Genomic DNA, 14728 nt, shown 5'->3' with positions numbered 1-14728 from the left:
TTACAGTAAGCATTACCCTCTAGAAAAGTACTACAAAAGTTACCTCTAGGAACCGTCAATGCGATTAAATAAACCTTCTGGTTCAATTTCTGAGAGTACGCAAGAGGGAGTTTCAAAGCTACAAATACAGTCTAAAAAACAATTAGCCAGAAAAAGTCGGTCCCTTCACGAAGCCAACAAAGACCAAAAGAAATAGGAGTTTTAAAGCTCAACTGAAATCAGTAAACGGCAGGTGGACAATAAGTAATGCCGAAAATTGATATTTGCAAAACACATGGAAAAGCAATTACCCCTCCATTTATCGATGCAGATGAAACTTTCAAAAGTATCTATGGTTACGTCAACGAGGAGCCTCCCGCTTCGAACCAAACAAGCTGCTCAAAACATTGAAGAACCCTCAGCACCAATTATGTTTTACAGGGGAGAACAGTACAATCGAGCAAGTTCATAAGATTTTTTCTGAGAAAAGGAGTGCACTGGAGGATAGGAGGTATTGCTTAATGATCCTCTTGAACTCCGCGCCAGTCTTCGACAAAATGTCACATAAATAAATAAATAAAAAAAGTCACATAAATAATTTTTAAAATAAAAAAATAAAGAAATTGCTTTCAGCATAGTTACATAGATTTCTTGAATATTTTCTCTCGGAGTACTAATTTATGGTGAAATATGCTTCATTCCTCGTGATTACAGGATCCAACCTGAAATAGTAGAAGTTTATGGCGTAGATTTCCGCCTGGAATATGCTAGTGTACCTGCCCATTGGCTCAAAGTACATTTTCCTTGGACCAATGACACCGGCACCCGCTCCCTCTGCTGTGAGGGATCCGTGAGTGTACCAAGTAATCAGTTGCTGGTTTAAGCCGTATGTCGTAGCCACGCTCTCCCAGTTTGCCTTGTTACTCCAACGTGTTTCAAACTTCTTATCGAAGTGAAACCTCGTTGTCATGTTGTCCCTCGGTATCAGTAATTCGGGATACCGCCTAGAAAGAATATCAATCTTCCTTCGATTTAGGCAGCTTATTGCTACCTTACCCACTTATTACTAGTAAAAGTAAAAGTACATGAGGATGGACGATTCCGTAGCCTACATAACGACAAAATCTATGAGCGATACCATGACCGTCAGGTTGTGGATAAAATCCGGCTCAACAGGTTACGGTGGGCGGGCCACTTAACTCGTATAGATGAGGATGATCCAGCTAGGAAAGTCTATAATGACAATATCTATGGTAGAAAAAGAAGACGAGGCAGACCCTGCTTAAGATGGAGCGATGGCGTAGGTCAGGACGCCAGACTTAGGGATATCGAATTGGTGGACCCCGGCGCAAAACCGGGATGTCTGGAGTTCCTTATTAAGGCAGGCCTAGACCGGATAGCGGTTGTTGCGCCGTTGATGATGATGATGAAAAGTATGATATGGGGTGACAAATGATGCGACCCACACTTCTCGAGTAGGCAGTTTGAACTGCTACTTTGAATTCCGATTGATGTATTATGGTCTGTTCAAGGGTTTTCTCTGAAATACCAACCGAACAAAACGGTGCCTGTTCCAGTAAAATTGGGCAACGCATGGATTTCCATGACGACGTTTTTTGAAATGTTCTCATAACGTCTATTTAATTTTATGGATATTCCTATTGGCCAGTACAGTAGCGTGATTTCTTGACGTATGACTATTTGTTTTATGGGGCTATCTGCAGCAAAAAATAGAATAATAATAATAATAATAATCGTTGGCGCAACAATCCATGTTGGATCAAGGCCTTGAAGTGTGTTAGAGCACTTCATTCAAGACCGTAACGGTACACTAGGAGGCAATGTGGTCAGCATTGCGCTCGGAAATAGAATAGTTAACACAAAATTGTTAGATATCCTTCCGTCCTTTCTTTTTTTTAAAAAAAAAAAAACCACTGAACCAGGATTTCTCTTAACCCTTATTCAAATGCAGTAATGTTAGACGGCGGAGGTAACAATATTGAGTTGTGTAGTTGGATAGTCTGTCTGTTTTTTTAACAGTCTAGACGTTACTCTTTTTAGATCCTCCAGGTTCACAAACATAGATGGAAATGCGCGGAAACCGGTCTATATTTTATTGGGTAGTATCTGCTACGAATTTTCTAGATAAATAAATAAATAACTCCAACACCGAAACTTATGAACTGCCCTCGTTTGACGTATTGTGAGTCACGACGATATACATGGATCAAAGCTGGTTTTTTCGACTATCCCAAAAAATTATATTACTAAGTAATAATAAAGTTTAAGCTATTGAACAAATTTCTTTCTGGATCTATCCTCCTCTGGAGTGTATGCAGAAGAAAAGAAAAACGTTTGCTCTGTTCTTTGATATTTGATAGGTTCATGACATAGTCAGACATCAAAAGCTAACTAAACCTATATTGATAACCTAAAGCATACTTAAGGATCGATGGGCATTCTTTTTCGACATAAGAATTGGATTTGGATATTTACGTCAACAAAAACCCGGTACTGCAAACATTTTTAAACACCACGTCCTAATTAATGAGAATGCGTATTGCCAATTGAGTCCTGTTTGTGAGGCGCTTCCAAGGACTTTTCACGTTCTGGTTATTAGAAGGAAAATCGGATTATATTTCAGCTACCTTCCAACGAAAAGATACGAAAAGTGTTGCATGTATTAACTTCAAAGTAAGCTGTGTTCAAAATTGATAGCGATAATTTGGCCGAAATATATATGTGTGTAAATGTTCCAATTTCAACTTAATTAAAAATATTTATATTTTTAGAAAATCAATGTTTCCGGATTTAAATTATTTTTACATTAATCTCTCATGTAGTAATTTCAAAATAATGTGTAACATACGGTTATTTTTCAAATTAGATTTAGGAAACATAAAACCAGAAGGTTATAAAGCAGGTAAAATATACTCACATATTACTAGACTAGACACTAGAAGTCTTATGTTTGCATTTATTCAAGTCAGAATTGAATTTTTCGAAGTATTTCATTCAGTAAAATTATTTGCATTTTAAATTTTATCTAACTTAACTTATCTACTTTCAATTAAATATATACACTTATATTTTGCTGGCGAACTTACCATTTACTTATCATTTACATTGTATTCTGATTATCTTCCCTAACTTAGTGTTAAAATTAACTAGACAATATACCTAGGTATTATATTTACGCATGTATTACTTTTTTACATTATTTAGCAATCTTTTGCTTTGAATGTATACAATATAGATTTTCTCTCGTCAATAATATTGAAGGCATTTTAATTCAGACTTCCTAGTATAAGAGAATTATAATTAATTTCAATGATTTTACATTTATTGTTGTTAATATTGAATTCTTTCTTCTCTTTGGGGAAATGCAATGGCAAGTAGATCCATTTGGTTTGGTATCGAAATTTACACTGTTTTCGTGGGCAAGGAAATCATTTACTTTTATTTTGTTCACTGATTTTTAAACCTTTTAATGATGAGAAAAAAATTTTAAATATGAAAAGGAGTGAATAGTCGTGTATAAAATGATAGAACTCGATAACTAAAGGGTTAGATTTTTATGTTCTTCAGGTTCAGTTCAGGTTCTCTCTGTATGTTTAAAATAAAATTTGAAAGTCACCCATAAAATAGATATTAAGATGGTACTTAGGACTAAATAAAGTTTGGATTGGTATCTGTTGATCCCATAGCACGGGAAAATGGAAAATTATTTATCTATTAATCAATTATTTATTAGTCAAATAGCATAATAAAGTATAATAGATGGAAAACCTTCATAATCTTTAAAGAAACATTATTGTCGCCTAGGTGACACCCTCATAACCCTTACAAAATCCGATTTCAATCCGTTGTCAGGGTTGATTCAGTAATTTCATTGTCTATGAAAACGCCAAAAATAGAAAAGAGAGACGTCCATGAGGGCTTTCGTACCTCCAGGTAAAAATTTCCCTTGTCAATTGCATGCCTGAAGGGTGTTTCAAAAAGGTCCCAATTTGATCAGAGGCAAATTTTAATCAGCCGTAACCTTTAAGCCAGTGGCCACAAAAATGATCAAAAACAAGACAAATAAATAGAACATAAATTAGAGCGTTCAAGTTAAATATTTAAACAGTGAAATAATAACCACAAAGCGAAAATGATTAAAAAGAAACTACATAAATCAAAAATGAAGAAGGTATAACCAAAAGCAGATGTGATAAATCATTCAAACTAATCACCAAAATAAAAGCACCAATGCTACTTCGAAAATAAACACAGAGAAAGAGAACTCAATAACAAACAACAAACACACGAATCTCAAATAAAAGGAATGGGTACTAATACTCACCAGTTTTATTAGCAAATTAATATCTAAATTAAAGTTCATTAAAAAGGATAGACACAACAAAATATTTAATAAAAGTATTAGCAAATCATACCTGTAATCCTTTCACAAATTGCAATAGGGTGCGATGGCCGAGTTGCTTGAGCGTCAGCCTCTCGATCACATTGCCCCGACTTAAAACCTGTGCTATTAGTACATTCGACACGCAAACCACATACATCGAATTCCCGAAATTTTTGGTGTCCAATATAAGACGCATACGACAACATGAAGGAGATACATTTCATATGAAAAGATATTTAGGCGACTATGTCTAATAAAGAGGAATAATAATAATCGTTGGCGCAACATTCCATATTGGATCAGGTCCTTGAAGTGTGTTAGAGCACTTCATTCAAGACCGTAACGATGCACTACAGAATTACAGTACCCTGCAGGAGGCAATGTGGTCAGCATTGCGCTCGCCCGTGATTATTACCCTGATTGGACTCAGGCACTCATTCACAGCTGAGTCGACCGACATCCAGTCACGATGACAAATCCCACTGCCACCAGTGAGATTTGAACCGCGACCTTCTGCTAAAGAGGAAACCAACCCTAAAATGAAAATCAAGATTTGACCCTTTCTTTAAAAATGTACGGTTACGCGGTTTTTGGTATAGTTCCTGCATTTAGTTGGCTATCCAGATATTTCCCACGCCCTGTAAATTATGATTTCGATTTTTACCCACAGGGTCAATATTTGGCAAGCATAAATAAATAAGTGACCCCTTCTGATAGATGGACAATTAGCATAGACACTACCTTTAGGGTAAAATCTAACAAATGGCAAAATGGCAGTGGTGATGGTGATGGTGAATTCGTCGCATACAATCCCAAATAAATACTTAAGTAAAGCACCCATGTTGGTAATCCCTGAGCAATGCAAAATAGCAGACAAGAGACGGAGAAGGGCGAGCTCTCTGCGGCGTTAAACAGCGATGATTATTGATTCCTTGGTGGTCCAGGAAACAAAATTATTAGGTAGTGACCCTAGAGCGCTCATTATTTTGAAAAAAAGGAGAAAAGTCTGGACCGCGAGAAAGCCGGATAGCCTTTTCGTTCAGAAGTTTTTCATTTGTAACATCACAGAAAGAAAGAGAACTTGGATCGGAAAAGAGGTCGTCCATCGTGGAACTACCGGGAACTATATTCTAAATAACTTAACTAACGAGAACGGAAGCGGCACCATAGAATTCGCTTACAAGCATCTTATCGTTTCCCCCACCGCAGGATGCACAGAAATCCATGGGCCCCACCAGAAGGGACGACGTTTAGCTGGTTTGATCAGGATAGGATAGGATTGATGTGAGTGGGAGTTAGTTAAAAGACGCAATAAAGACGGCTGCAAGGGAAGTCATCAAATAAATTTTTTGATGAGGAGTGCCAGCAAGAGACAAACGAGACAAATACGAAGAATCAAGACGTACTGTTGATAAAACCTACAGAAACAGTAAATAAAAGCATATAAACGACGACATCTACAGAGCGAGTGATAATTTAAAGGGCTATAACTTATACCACAAATTAACGAAAGGAGCGACAGTAAGATTCCAGCTGGAAACAATATTTGGTGTGAGAAACTAACTTGAAAAATTGACATTTATGTCTGTAACAAAATTGATTCGACTCATCAGGATGGTAATGGCCCATTTAGTGATCAAGTAAACATACGAAACAAACTAACAGGATGTTCTATTAAAGACTCTTGATTAAAGCAAGGCGATGGGTTGGCCCCAACATTGTTTAACATCCTAGAGAGAGAGAGAGAGTACATAGTCCAAAGGCTGTCAGCGGATTTAACTCATATTTAACTGCATAAGCCATCCCAGGTAGTAGTCTATGTGGATGATATAAATATCCTGACACGTTTGACAGAGAGCATGAACAAAAACCTGGTTAAGTTTGACGTAATAGCGAAGGAAGTTAGCTAAAATTAAACGAAGAGATGACCAAAATTAAGACACAAACCAGAGGAAAGACACCAATGCGGCAACATGTGATACTAAACGTTTATACCTTTGAGCAAGTCGACAGTTGTACACACGAAAACAAAGTTTTTTATACTTTAATATATAAAATTTTGATCCGGCCTTTCCTTTGTTGCGCGGACGATAAACCCGGTCGGGGAACAATAAATAGCAATAGAGTGCACGGCGATCGACGAATGAGATACTATAGTCAGTAGTACCTATTAACAGATGGAAGAACTCAGTGGTGACACGCTCTTTGGTTTACGAAATTAGAGCACGTGTTCGCTTAACCGAGAAGAGTGGAGGCGAATAATTCGAGAGTTGCAGGACAAATATCGAACTATAATGCTTTCGAAAAAGGGTATTTTGTCACCCAAATTCCCAAAGTTCCAAACTTTCTGCATGTAAATTTTCTCCCTTGTTTAGATTCACCCCTAGAAGTCCTTTTTAAAAGTATAGATAGGAAAATTATCAGCATATGTTCATATTTCACAGTACTTAAATAGGCTTTGAAAAAAGTCCTACATCCATTAATCCATCACCTAACATAAACGAAACTACGATGCATCTTTGTATACATCCTCTTTCGATTGTTTTCCAGTTATGATCCCTTAGTTCCTGATAGAAAATGACAGAGGAATAACTTTTCAAAAAGCTATTTCTCGACAACTTACTTCCTGAACCTCTGCAAACCCAGCAGATCTTCAACCGTTAACTATAATAATATATGAAAATAAAAAGAAAAAAAAATTGTTACGGAGATCTTCATCCCTTTAAATTGGAAATAACATGGATAATTATAATTTTTTGCCGTCAAGAGTGGTGGTCCGATGTTGACGTTAATTAAATTCTATTTCGGTTTCAAAAAAATTAAATGTATATTGATGATATACTTCAATTTGGATTTCCGGAGTACCGGTGGCAAGAATAATCGTTCGCAGCGTTTATACCCTCAGAGTCTACGATTTCAGTCTGCTTTGCTAAACAATAATCACCTTTCCAAGAACCGTGAAAGAGGCCCAGACAAGGTGATACGGAACGATGCAGGAAGAAAGGTCACATCTGCAAATTAAGCATTCAATCCTCGACCATAAAAAGTATCAATAGAAAAGCTGAGGCCACAATAGACTACGAACATCTTCTCCCTTACATCAGAACCGAGGCAACACCAAGAAGATGGTCCTATGCGCCCTCAGCGATTGATTTAAATAAGAATTGGGTGTTTTAGAGCCCACGGCGATCATGACTCTACATTGCATTAAAAACAAAATCATGCTTCGATAACACATATGTTTGGGCAGGCCAGAATTGCCAAAATTTGACGTTCATATAAGCCGGCGAAAATGCTCAGAGCCGTTAGCACTTCTGGGCCATATCCATTATACTCGCAAATGTGGCATAAAATCATCGAAGAAAGTAGTAACCGAAGCGGTTCCTATGAGCAGACTTTTTCCTGCAGCATCGACATTGAAAGCGCTTTCAGATGTCTGAAGAAGGAAATCATAAGTACCGATTTTTAATTCCTTTCAAGTGTCAACTCTTCATTCCACTAAAAGTATAGGAATCGCTGGAACACTCATTAAGAAGGAGTAGAACTACTCCTCGTTGGATGGAGTAAATCTGGTAGTAATATTTGCCTTCGGCCACTTTTTACAAACCTATTTGTGAACTCCCTTACGCATTCCACCAACATGCAGGATTCTATCGGCAATAGATGAAAAATTTTAATGTAACGAAGCTTTCTTGGAAAGAACAAACGTTTTAGAACAATATTTTTAAGAAGAAATGCTTCAAGAAGCGCACATCGAAGAAGAAGTTCTATTTATGCCTTCAAACTAAATCGAAGAAATCGCAGAGCCACGACGAGAGCATAACCGTTATGAGCAGAATCTGCGAGGAGCTCAGATAGTGCACTTAAGGAGCTGAAAAACCCTAGTCCAAGATTAAAATCAAAAATATTGTATGTAATAAACGGGAACAATACCATATAAAATTGATAGACCAGTAGCTTACTCCAAACTACAGTTTTATTTTATTATGTATATATATTTCGGGAGCAACTTACTCCCTTCTTCAGTAAGTAGCTCTGTACTGAAGAAGGGAGTAAGTTGCTCCCGAAATATATATACATAATAAAATAAAATTGTAGTTTGGAGTAAGCTACTGGTCTATCAATTTTATATGGTAACTTTTTCTGTTCTATACAACTGTCGTGATTATTTTTTAGTAATCTTTTCCACTATTTCTTTGATTAAGAATTAGACTAACCAGCAGGAAAAAATCAGCATCAACCTGTTTTCGGTTTTCATCGAGGTCAAAAAGCTGATGTGGCTGTTTGGGATATTTAAGACGCGCCGAATGACTTTCAGAGATCAACGAAGATCGTCTCAAAAGACTTTTGAAAGAAGTTGGTTGCTAAACAAGTCGTGAATTGACCGAAAAATGAACTGTGCCATGCGTCAAAGGGATTTGTGGAAAAATGAGGAGCATGGATGTCTCATGAGCTCAACGAAGTCAATAAGGAAAGCCACTTTGATTTTCAACGTCTTGCCCGCCACCGAGCGAAACGTGCAACGTCTTTTAGCTCGAATCCGGACGGGGGTGGAAAAGTCGTGCCTACGTCAATATGATGCAAAGCAGAGAATGCTTGGATTATGGAAAAACACCAGAGCCGAGAGTCGAACAGGATCTTTATTTAAAGACTTGGATTTGGTGGAGAGTGTAGTCAACGTGGAGGTCCTTAGCTTGCACAATTGCTCCGCGTAAATGGAACAATTCGGCTTAGGAGACTCGACTGGCTAGGTCAAACCATACTGCGTCATGACAACACTAAGCCCCATGTTGCATAAGTCATTAAAGCCGTTCTCCAAGAACTCGAATGGAAGGTTCTTCAGCTTCTGAGATACCCTTGAAAGTTGCGTCAACGGATATCAGAACAGACGATTTTTGGCAAACTTATAAAAGGTAGTAATCTACTGCTATTAACTTTATTTTATTTTATTTTATTTTAACAGATATATACCTCTATATTTTTTTTCAGATTTTTCCTGAGTGTAGCTTCTGAAAACGGGTCCTTCTCTTCGTGCTAATGCTAATCGGGACCTTTCATTCGCTACCCCACACGACCATATATAGTGAAAAAAGTACATCCTCTTTTACAAGTATGGAAACATCCTTGATCAACGATGTCGATCACTGTATGCGTAGGCCACAGTTCCCAGTTTCCCAGCAGATTTCGTAACAATATGTGTAACCGCTTTTCAGCGGTGACGGATGGACAAAAAATTTGGAAACGGTTTTGTTTTCCACAACACCCCGGGAAAACGTTAAACAAGTTGGAATACCGAAAGCTCGGTGCTTCAGGTATAAAGGTTCTGTGTTCATCTATGTGAGCAAATTTCTATGCGTCTTGTTCCATTCGTAATCACAATCACAATCACTAAGAATGCAAAAAAATATACCGCCATATATTGCCAACAAAATATGCGTATGTATCATACATACAAATTAAAGACATATATTATATATATTGTGTGGGAAATTTATCTAACGCAAATTCATGCATTTCCTCCTTACCCTGTGTACGAAAGCATTCATATGTATATACACGTCCATCTTATTGAACACTACCCGCAAGTTTCGTTAGTACATACATATACACACACATGCTTGTCTCCAGTAATGAATACTGATATTCAAATAACTAAAAAAAGCCAAAAAAGAAATGTGAAAGTGTCGCCAGGGACGTTTATATAATTTCACTTTATACATGGGATGATGACGTCATACACGTCCTAGAATGCAATAAATTTACGTGAAATTCAATACTTTGACTTTCAATAACTTTGTTAATAATAATTAGATTACGTTCAAACTTTCCAGAGTTATATCCTATATTATCGCCTATGCTGATTTGATTTTGTATTTCTAGGACAAATTTAAGGGGGGTTTTCGGGTAAATTTCCAAAATATGGCAATATACTATTATTAATTTTATTTGTAGAGATATCGGAACTTGATGTATTTTGGGGCGCAGATTATGTAGGTATGCATCACTGTGATTTTTACAGATTTGTTGGTAGGGTAGGTTCTGAGAAAGAGACATGTTCCATTTTGTTCCGACACACATTTTGAGCCCTCGGTCCTGTATGTTTCACCTATTGTCAAAAATAAAATCAGTTTCGAAAAGTACTAATCGAGCTCTTTCATTTGATACTCCACATGACGACATTATTTGAAAAAGGATGTAGAAGTCCCCTTTAAACTCAGCATAAAATGGCGCCACGCGCTGCATGTAACGGGACATATAGACCAGATGTTTTCACCAAATTTGGTAACAATCGGTTGAGCAATTTCGGAGTAAATCGGGTGTGACAGACAGACAGACGGAGAGGCGGACAGACGGACAGTCGGAAAAACGGATAGGCAGACATTGAATTGATTTTAATAAGGTTTTGTTTCACACAAACCCTTAAAAAATGTGAAGAAACAACCCTGAAGGTGTTGGCATAGATTGGAGAAATCAGAATTTCATTTGTACGAATTAGTGCCTCGATTGCATAACCTACCAATTAACGAACTATTAATTAAGGGTGTTATGTGAAATGTTATGTGAAATTCTGCGGGACAAAGGCCAGGTTATTACTGCACGTCATCCGAAGTAGTTATAATTGCGCCGACTGAAAATAAGTTGAAAATTCCTGTTAGGGAAATCTGGTGGTTTTATATAGCTGGAAGTACTGAAATTTCGTTAACAATTTCGGTTTTGTATTGTATGAACCACAGAGATGGCAAGTTTCGAGAATTTAATTTAAATAAAGCTCTGGAACTGAAACGGCTGCAAGGTAGGTAGGTAGGTAGGTATCAGTGGCCGCTCCGAGGAGCCCAATTAGCGCTTTGGTGCGCCGTTTTGATGCCACAAACTCCTAAACGGCTGCAAGAAAAGATGGAAAAATAAAGGAAAGAAGAAAAGATTGAGAAAATGGAAAACATGGGATTGAAACCTACAATTTAAAAATGTTCAGAAGAGCGAAAGAAATCTGCAATACGATTAAAAAAAGGGAAACTTAAATACACTAAAAAGGAGGGTCCACTCATTAGGTGCCAAAAAGGCAGTATCAAGTCGCGGGAGCAGCTAGAAAATGGCAGGAGGAAATTCCCTAATGACACGATAATATATACTAATCAGGATATTTGAAAACATATGAGGTGATAATTCACATACTACAAACTGGAAAGTGTAACACTCGCAAGCAAGTGCCATGCGAGAGGACGATGGTGGTAGCTACTTGCAAGATAAATACTGGGTATTTTGAACAGAGGCCGCAAGGAACATAGGTTCTCCGACATACAATTTGGGAGAAATAGAGAACGCGGATGTTGATCCCGAAGTAAGAGACTAGAGAAATGCTGAAGAAAAAACATCGCTAATTATTTTGGAGAACAGAATAGAAGGCAGTAAATCTGGGAAAACTGCAAGAAATTTAGACCCAACTTCTGTAACTAGAAATATTATAGGAAGTGTAATCACTTTCCTGAGATTCCTAATTTTTTTGACACCTCGAGTGGTTCTTAGTTAGCTTTGTTTTGTTATGTTGAATGTGATTATTATTTGATCGATCGACGCGCCTCCTGTCAATTAACAGAATGATACATAGGGAGGTAGCCCTCGAGGAAGTGATCCATGATACTGATGTAAATGCAAAAGGTACGACCCTCTTTAAGTCCACCCAACTACTGGGCCTATGCTGACGATATCGACATCATGGGAAGAACCACCCGAGACATACAAACTGCCTTCATCCAGATCGAGCAGGCGGCGCGAGATTTTGGGCTGCACATCAATGAAGGCAAGACAAAATATATGGTGGCAACGTCAGCACCGAAGACGAACCAACCAACAACATCAAACCGCACTGGCTAAATGGGAAGAATAAAGATAGGAGAACACAACTTTGAGACCGTTGATAATTTCTCCTATCTAGGGTCGCAAATCACAACTGATAACAGTTACGATGATGAAATCCGCGCACGGTTGTTGGCAACCAACAGAACTTATTTTAGCTTACAAAAACTGCCCGCTCGGTACGTCTCACCATAGGGTCATAGCTCTTATTGTACAAGACTATGATCTTGCCAGTCCTCATGTATTCCTCGGAAACTTGGGTTCTTAGCAAGAAACATTGCGAAGCGAACTCTTGGTCGCGTTCGAGAGAAGAATCCTCCGAAGAATTTTTGGCCCCCTACATGAGGATGGACGATTCCGTAGCCTACACAATGCCGAAATCTATGAGCGATGCCATGACCGTTAGGTTGTGGATAAAACCCGGCTCAATAGGTTACGGTGAGCGGGTCACTTAATCCGTATGGATGAGAATGATCCCACCCGGAAAGTCTATAGGGGCAATATATATAATAGAAAAAGAAGACGAGGCAGACCCTGCCTAAGATGGAGCAATGACGTAGGTCAGGACGCCAGACAGCTTTTAGGGATATCGAATTTGTGGACCTCGGCGCAAAACCGGGATGTCTAGATTTCCTTATTAAGGCAGACCTAGACCGAATACCGGTTGTTGCACCGTTGATGATGATACATAGGGAGCCTTTAAAATTTGCCGGACCCAATACATGCCACAACAAGAATTATTGTGTACCATGACCAGCCAATGTTCGTATGCAAGGTTCTGATGATACATACATCATCATGTTTCCTCGTGTACTGCATGGATGCCACCACGTTGCAATCAGTCAGTATAACGTTTCTAAAGAAGAACTACATATCCTTCATTGATCGTTCTTCACCTGATTTTTCATAATATTCGTAAGTTTTCTGTAGGTATGGATTGAACATTCGATGTTTCAAGTTAATTGGAGTAAGTTCGCAATCTGGTTTTCAAACAGCTATGATACATATTGGTTGCCTGCCACTTGGCTGCAGACTTAACGATGATGTTGGGCTACACCATTGACCAGGCTCACTGTGCAAGTTCATCAGCTTCACCGCAAATTTTGGGTGGCTCATTTAGAATTTCGACTAATAACTAATCCCTGCCCACATTTCGACGCTTCCTATGTTCGCTTTTGTGTAAGAGGGTAGCGAATGTAATATCATTTCATTCTCACTCCCCAAGGGATGAGATTTTAGTATCAACTTTAGGTAACAGAGCATCTTCCAAATCAACAACTCGAAAATATCTTTTTGCAAAATTCTTAAATAAGTCTCGATCGTAGTCTGAATGTGGCGATCGAAAATGTATCCCCGGTATGCGCCTAGTTTTGCTGGAGTCTTTTGACCACACCCACAGATCCTGGTTCATTTAATGCTTTCAGTGTTTAAATTTGGAGAATTTTTTTTGTTTAGCGGTTGAGTAGTTTCTAACAATGATTCCTATCTCGTCTCAAGTTTGTATTTTTTAACTATTACTCACTCCTCTACTTTGCAACCTTCAAATCTGAGACCTTTTTTTTTAAATAAAATATAAGTAAAGTATCATATAGCGTCAGTAATTGCCAATAGAAACGGAACGAAAGGATGCTGCATACCGAGTAATGCTGCATTCTCAAAGAACGCTGGCACGCGCAGAAACTTATCACGAACTCCGGCGAGCGGAGAAGCGACTTCACAGACGGAAAAAGGAAGCCTAGGAGAATCAACAAGTCTGTGAACTCGAAAAGTACAAGGAGCAACCGCATCAGGCGCGCAAGTTTTACCAACAAGTCAGCGGTATAAAGTCTTACACACCTCGATGTTCATCCTGCCGAGACAAAGAGGGAAATCTGCTTTTCGACCGAATGGGCATATTGGATCGATAGGTTGAGTACTTTGATTAACTACTGAACAACCAGAACATCGGCGAATTGGAGGTCCCGCCAACTAAAGACAACGGTCAAATAATGCCACCACCAAGTATAGAAGAAACTGTCCGTGCAATTCATCGGCTTAAAAATCATAAGTTGCTAGGAGCCGATGGAATTACAATCGAATTGGTTAAATATGGAGGCGACCAATTACACCAAGTGATTCATCAACTTGTGCTTAAGGTATGGGACAGCGAATCAATCAATGCCTGACGATTAGCAATGAGACATTATCTGTCTCATACATAAAAAGGGAGATATCACAGAGTGCAGCAATTATAGAGGTATCACGTTGCTGAGTACCATCTATAAGATATTCTCCGCTATCTTGATACGCCGGATAAGTCCCATATGCCCACAATATCATTGGCCCATACCAAAGAGGCTTCACTTCAGGCAAATCAGCAACAGATCAGATTTTCGCTTTGCGGCAAACTGTTGGAATATGGACATCAGTTGCACCATCTTTTCATCGCCTATAAAGCCGCCTATAATAGCATAGCCAGGGTAAAACTGTTCACGGCCATGAGAGAATTCG

Source organism: Hermetia illucens, chromosome 4, assembly GCF_905115235.1.
Source record: "Hermetia illucens chromosome 4, iHerIll2.2.curated.20191125, whole genome shotgun sequence".
NCBI lineage: Eukaryota > Metazoa > Arthropoda > Insecta > Diptera > Stratiomyidae > Hermetia > Hermetia illucens.
This window is presented reverse-complemented; position numbering follows the sequence as displayed.